The following is a 7610-nucleotide window of genomic DNA, read 5'->3' as shown; positions in this document are numbered from 1 at the left end:
TACATAATAACAATAATAATTATTATAACAATATTAATATTTGACAATTATAATTGAGCCCCGTCAAGCAAAAAGGGTCCTTATGGTATTTTTTTTATTGTTTTTACTTTCTTCCATTTTCTGAAAGAACGGTTTATTTTGTATTGGAAACCAAAGTTTCAGTTGCCTATTTTCAGTAATTATGGAAATATGAATTTAATTAAGTTAAGAATTGTTATTACAGCATCTTTGATGATTAAATGAGAGAAGTGATATAAAAAATATGCATTGTTATAATATTTATCAATCGCTCATTGAAAAACTTATTATAATCACCGTTATGTTCCCTAGTATATAATCCAAGCATTTTAATTTATTCCAGTCTTGAGTATTATTGTACATGCTGAATTTTATACTTGAGTCATAATTATTTGAAAAGTGAATTATACAATTGTTGGATTATAATTGTAAATTAAATTTCATTAATTATGTCACAGTTAAATTTATGTATTGACTGTAACAGGAAGGTTCATAGGAGCAATCCCCTGACTATCTTACTTCAAAATTTAACCACAACCAAATATCTGATTGTGAACTTGGATCAAATTAAAACAAAGAAGTATAAAATACACAGAATGGCAACTGGCTGTAATCTCGCGTGAGCTCGTGTCAGAGCGTGATTCGGCGTTATCTTACTAAAAACAAACATCGGCGAGCATGGGGTTACAATTTGTACCTTTAAAACTACATTGTAAATACATGTTAGCTTCTAAAACAAAATTAGTTTAATTTGAAATGGTCTTAAGACACGAAGTACACGGTTTTTTTTTGCCATCGAAAGAAGCGTGGTCATACGGTGATAATTATTTTACCGATGAATAATTGCTTTCACATACAAAATGGCGCGTGGAGAAAGTGCCACTTTCGGTAAACGAGATCTCGTTTTTTTGTCTTGGGAGGTTGGCGAGATTTGCTCTATATGCCTTTCAAGTTGCCAATCTATTTATTTTTATAGCTCTTTGATTAAAACAATGAACTAAAGGTACCGAAAGCAAGAATAGAGTTTTTTCGTAAATATTTAAGCTACTCGGGACCCACAATCTGGAATAACATACCTAATCGTATTATGCTCATCTGATACTCTTGCAAATTTTAAAATTCAAACAATTCTATCTTCAATGGCACTTTTCTCAACCAAAATTACTATCAGTAATACTGATTACCAAATTCTTTAAAGTTCCTACATATGCAGACTACTAATTATGTCATTAACTTTACTTAGAATGTTTTGTTTGTTTATACATGTATATAATTTTATCTCATTTCATATTGCTTTTGTTGTAATTGTAGTTATGGATCATATCATAGCTTTCTTTTTTTGTAAAATGTTCTCTCATTATTGTTATAATCATATTTATTGTATATATTTATACAGTGGGCCATATTGTAAATTGGCTCCGCCAAATAAAAGTCATTACTTACTTACTTGGTCAACGGATTTCCCGCTCCATTTTTTGCAGAATCAACATGTAAAAAAAAACTAGCTTCTGCTGGCTTCAGTTTTTTTCAGACTGATTTCAAAATATCGAAGCAGGCCTTTTTCACTGTTAACGGGTCCTTTTTCACTGTGAAATGACAGGAATTCTTAAAATCTATCCATTCTAAAATGTTGATCATATTGCCCATCAAAATTATATTGGCGAGTGAATTTCAATTTCGACAATTTTAAACTTTTTTAGTACACATTTGTAAAATACATGCTTTTGTGTTTATTGAAGTTCAGTTGACCATCCCACATTCACCTATTCCAAAAGTTGTGTAGAGCAAGAGGCATAAAATATGTTTGTCCTGCTGGGGACTAGCATGCAGATCCATCGCTAATAAAAAAATATTTTTTTAATGTATCTTGAAATAAATGCTATATTTCTTAAGAAGGCTTCAAAACTTAATTATTGTTAAACTATATAGAATCTATTACAGAAACACATGAGAATTTGCTGTTTTTACTACTTTATGATTCCCAGCGCGGTCATCTTTTTTTTTCTTGATTTGGAATTTTAAAAATATTTTAGAAACAAAAACTCATATTCTGTTTTTTATAATATGACCAAACATCAATTTTTGAAAGAAAGATGTTTTAGCCAAATCTTTACATTGCTCTTTTTTAAAACCTTGTTCTTAAAATCTTTCTGGCTTTGGCTTAAAGATCTTTTTTTATCATCTCAGAAAAAGTCTCATTTCCTCAAAAATTCCTTATTTTTTTTATAAAGTTGTTTTCTTTACACGCTATGTTTTGTATTATTTTTGTTGCACTAAAAATGATACTTAAAAAAAACAGTCTGGGGTAATTATTTATCTTATTTTATATATCTACTTCAGTGAATAAAAGAGAAGTCAATAAATTAATAAATTATTCAGTTTTGTTGTCTCTAAATATAATGAACATACAAGCAATGATTAATTATAACCTAACCTAACATAACATAAATTGTGTTATCTTATGATTAATTCCATCTTTTTAAGACATGAGAAGTATATACAGTTAGCAATTTCTTTATGATATTGATCTGAAAGTTGATGATTAGGCTAGCAACTTTCAATCAAGGAATGTTAAACAAACACAAGTGATAAATAATTGATGACTTTGTTAATATACAAGTAATCAAGGAGGTTTATCTCATGGGGATGAGATAATTGGTAGCTATTAAGTATACACAATATCAAAGATGTTTCACAAATTATTTCACAAGATAAAAGGAAATGTAGTTAAAATTAAAAAATTATCATGCACATTGGTATTATGAAAATTTTCACCAAAGGATTAAAAAAATATACACATAGAAATCAAAAGTTATGTAAAAAAAAAATTTGATACAGTGAAGTATGAATTTTGTTAGAATGTTTTCCAGTTACATTTTTAGTCTCTATTTTTAGTTTCTATTAGTCCATTTCAATAAATGCAAACCCAAAAGTTCTCAACAGTTTAAATCATTACATATTTAAGGCATCACAGTACAGTTTTATTAAGTAAGTATTTTTTTAATATCCTCTTTCTTTTTTTCAATATCTTCATTATTCTGAAAATACTCAAAACAAACTAAACTTGCATTTTCATAATCAATAATATTAATAATTAAACAGTGCATTTTCAGAGTATTAATAATTACGTGTCAATAATATACCATAAAATAATAAAAAATAATAATAAAAACCTTCATTTATATTTCCAAATTATATTTTCTATGATTGTTACCCCTCTTAGCAAAAAAATAATACTAAAATATTTCACAATACTCAGTATATATAATCTGCATTATAAAAAAGATACATAAAACATTTCAAAAGCATTTATTGACCTCCCAATAATTAAAATATAATTTCTTGAGAACAAAATCAAAATGGGAGTGAAAAGTCACCTCTTTAAAGAAAATGGGAGTGAATAGTCAGGGGAGGAAATGACTTGGGAGTGAAATGACCTGGGAGTGAAAAGACTTGGGAGTGAAAGAGCTGACGCCCTTTAAAATATTAGTATAATTGGAGAGAGTACTAATTTTCTCAAAATTATATTTTCCAACTAAGGTAATGACACTCGCCAATTTTCGTACGATTACGCATTCTTCAGACTATCTTAGAAAGATAATTTAAAAACCGCAATATACAAATAAAAATTAGCTCAAGGAATAAATTAAATAAATATTACACTAAGGACATCGATATTGCGATTAAGTTTTCGGCTTTCCAATTCGCAAAAGATAATTATATAATTATATTTTTACTTTCATTCACATCATTTCCGTTTCTCTTGAATTTACATCCTTCGCTCATTAATTAATTTGCTTTACAGTTAAATTATCAAGATTTAGAAAAATGCCAATTTCCGTTACTGTCGAACTTGAAGCTATAGCACGATCGTTGAAAAAATGTAACGCATGTATTCAAGAAGATTGAAAAAAAATATTTAAAAACTTTATAATGCTATTCTGATTAAGAAGGTCTGAGTGTAAAGAAAATATTTGATCATCATTTATTGACATGTACATCTTGAAAACTTGAAAACACGCGCATTATTTCTCTTAAATGTCATGTTAAGGTTATTTTCCATCTTGGCCTCCGTAGATCAGGTGAGGATATTACCTGAGAATGACTGCAGGCTATAATTATACTAAAGGATCTAACATACCTGCCTGTTTAAAATAGGGTTTACTCTACCAAAATGACAGTACGGTTTTTTATCCATACTGTCCAGAGGATTGGAAATCAGCCTTATATATATATATCATGGCATTATGCATAGAGATGTGTGAAGTCATTTAAGTGCATGTTATTTTAGACTATTTTTTTACGGATGGAAAGCTTGAATATCTACCTCTGTAGCGTGAATGGACAAATGTATACTTTTCCTGCTGGCTAGGCATCAAAATAATATCTAACATATATCTTTCCATTTTATTTCATTCAGTTCATCAACAACTAAATAAATCATTTTAACTTGAATGGTCAATTTTTCAGACAAAGGATAAGGGTAGATTTCCCGGACGCACAGAGCACTCCAAACAGAGATATTTTGAGACATCAAAATTTTCATTTTTAGCTAAACTATTCAAAGAATAGTTAAAGCTATTAGACTCACCCGTGCGTCGGCGTCCGCGTCTGCGTTCGCGTCGGCGTTCGCGTCGGCGTCCTGATTTGGTTTCGTCTTTGTATGTAAACTGGTATCTCAGTATCCACTTGTGAAAATGGATTGAAATTTCATACACTTATTCACTTCGATAATCTGACTAACACTGCACAGGTTCCATTACTCTATTTTACTCTCTTTTTTTTTACAAAATTATGTCCCTGAAGGATGTTGATAAATTACCATATATACTTTTCACTTATTTCCATTAATGTTGTAAATCAAATATGAAAACAAGATGGGGGAATGGTTCAACTTGCATGTTGATAAATATTCATGGAAGTTTTGAAAACAATCTAAAATAAGGAATTATGAAAACATTTTTTTTTGGAGGGGGGGGGGGGGGATGGGGGGCGAGGGTGTGTGCCCAAGGCAAGTGGGTGACCAGGTGTGGGTGTACAACTTCACATGTTTATAATAAATGTTCATGGAAAAGAATGAAATAAATCTAATGAAATTCTACCAAATGGTAAGTTTGTTACGTACAAATATGTGGATTTTTATACAATTAAAGGGCAATAATATGAAGTTACAAAAGAAATCCGAACGAAATTGTGTGTGCACAACCGTATTATGGTGCTTTAAATTCTGTTTTAGTTTCATAGTTCAAGGTCAAATATATCAAAGTAATGATGCAGAAATTACCATGTCTATAATACTCTGTATAGTTAACACTAGAAACTTCTAAGGGCCATAACTCTGGTGTTACTTGGGCAATCTGACTGAAACTTGACGGACCCCATAACCTCATAGTGGTGGACATGTATATGAAGTTTGTTTGAAAAAATCTAAAATAAGGAATGTTTTTTCTTTTTTTTTTTGGGGGGGGGGGGGGCGGGAGGGGGAGGGTGTGTGACCAAGGTAAGGGGGTGACCAGGTGTGGATACACAACTTCACATGTTTACAATAAATGTTCATGGAAAAGAATGAAAGAAATTTAATGAAATTCTACCAAATGGTAAGTTTGTAAAAAAACAAAGAAAAATATCAAACAGGGAATGCCACGCACCAAAAACGTAGCCTCCTCAAACGTAAGCCTGAAACTTGACGGGCCGCATAAACTCATAGTAGTGAATATGTATATGAAGTTTTATATAAATATTCCCAAACACGTCCTAGATATGGCTCCTGACGGATGAACGGACGGAAAGACGGACGGAAGGACGGACGGACAGCGCCAAAACTATATCCATTCGACTTTCGTCGGGGGATAATAATTGCAACCGGGAATATCTGATTCTAATGTTTAGATAACGTGTTACAAATGATGTATTTATTTATTTATATTGCGTAAATATTTTGAAATATATCAATCTTTACTCTAATAATATGAAATAGATGATAAGAAACAGTTTTGATTTACGTAATAGACTCATATTGTAATTCCCAGAAAAACTACTCTTATCTATTCTATCTGAACTAATATCATTTATATATCGGATAGGAAGCCATCCAGCTGGCTTACGGAAGGTCGGTGGTTCTACCCAGGTGCCCGCTCGTGATGAAATAATGCACGGAGGGGCACCTGGGGTCTTCCTCCAGCATTAAAGCTGGAAAGTCGCCATATGACCTATCATGTGTCGGTGCGACGCTAAATCTAAAACAAATAATATCGGATAGGTATATGAAATGTGCAACACACAAGGGACACAATAACAATATTATAACACATATATTGATATGTGGTTTGGAAATAGATGATTGATATAGCCCTGTAGTGCTGTGTGATAAAGCATCTGAAGAGTGGAACAGTTTTATACTTTTATTTCCTTCAGCTGTCAATGATAGGACACCAAAGAATGAAGTCATGATAATCCAACGAACCGAAACCAGTTCACGAAAAGATTCAGTGCATTACATCGTCGCAGACAATACAAAACTTTATCTTTAACATGTATAAAACAACGTTTAAAGTTCTTCAAATGAGTCTGATACTGATAAATAATGTTATTTAAATTAGTTTGGTGCTAATAAATAAAGCAACAGGTTCAGCTTTTACTTTCATATTGACAGCAACTGGTTGATGTCACAGGCGTCAGTTAATTAACAGCTGATTTTACTTTAAGTGTTCATCAGAACCTGGTGTCAGTTTTAGACCTCTTCTATATAAAGTGTTACATTATGTTTATTTATTTCTTTAAGGTAAATATTTTTCTAGTATCTGAGACTAGCAAGTCAATGTTTATTAGAAAACAGGTTGTCTATGCTCTGCTTTTAGACTATACTGAATCCATATAATTTGGTTCTTAACCCAAAATAAGGTATTGGCAGTGTTATTGAATCTATATCTTGGATCAATCCGTGGCTATCCCAGTAATTAAAAAGCTTGTGTGAGTTTAGATCAGTTCATTTATACTCACCACTGGTATAACGTTATGGGCGAGTCAACAACTTAATCATATTATCATGCACAGTTATTCCTCTTCGTAGTAAAGAATTCATGATGCTGTTACAAATTAGTTAGATGTTCTTTCTAAGGTAGTTTCAGGGCTGTTAAGTATCTTCAGGTTGGCCGCTGGTTCTGCGTCTCTCCGCCAGCCACTCTTCTAGTCCCACGCAGCATTTCTTCATAAGCAGACACCTCCCCCCGCCTCCTCCCACACACACACACACACACTTGTCTACACCGGTGGTCAATGCAGTCTTCGGCAGAGTGACTCCCGACCAATACCTCAGCAGACTTGAAACAGAAGTGAAGCCTCTGGTGAGTAGGTCGGCAACGAGATGCAGGCCCAGCGATATTTTTCCCCTTCTTCACATTCGTCTATCATGTATCGCTAAATAGAAGGATGCCTGCATCATTGGCCTATTTGCACCTCTGGTGCAATTTGCACACTGATGTGGTCAAATCAGAGATCTAATTTACATCTACATTATACGTCGTCTCAGTCACACTTGACTATTACGGTTTAGTCAAGAAGAAAAAATATGGAAATATAGAAAGTTAGAGAAA

The sequence above is a fragment of the Mercenaria mercenaria genome, chromosome 17 (genome assembly GCF_021730395.1).
Source record: "Mercenaria mercenaria strain notata chromosome 17, MADL_Memer_1, whole genome shotgun sequence".
Taxonomy (NCBI): domain Eukaryota; kingdom Metazoa; phylum Mollusca; class Bivalvia; order Venerida; family Veneridae; genus Mercenaria; species Mercenaria mercenaria.
The sequence above is the reverse complement of the archived record's forward strand: the minus strand, read 5'-3'. Positions refer to the sequence as shown.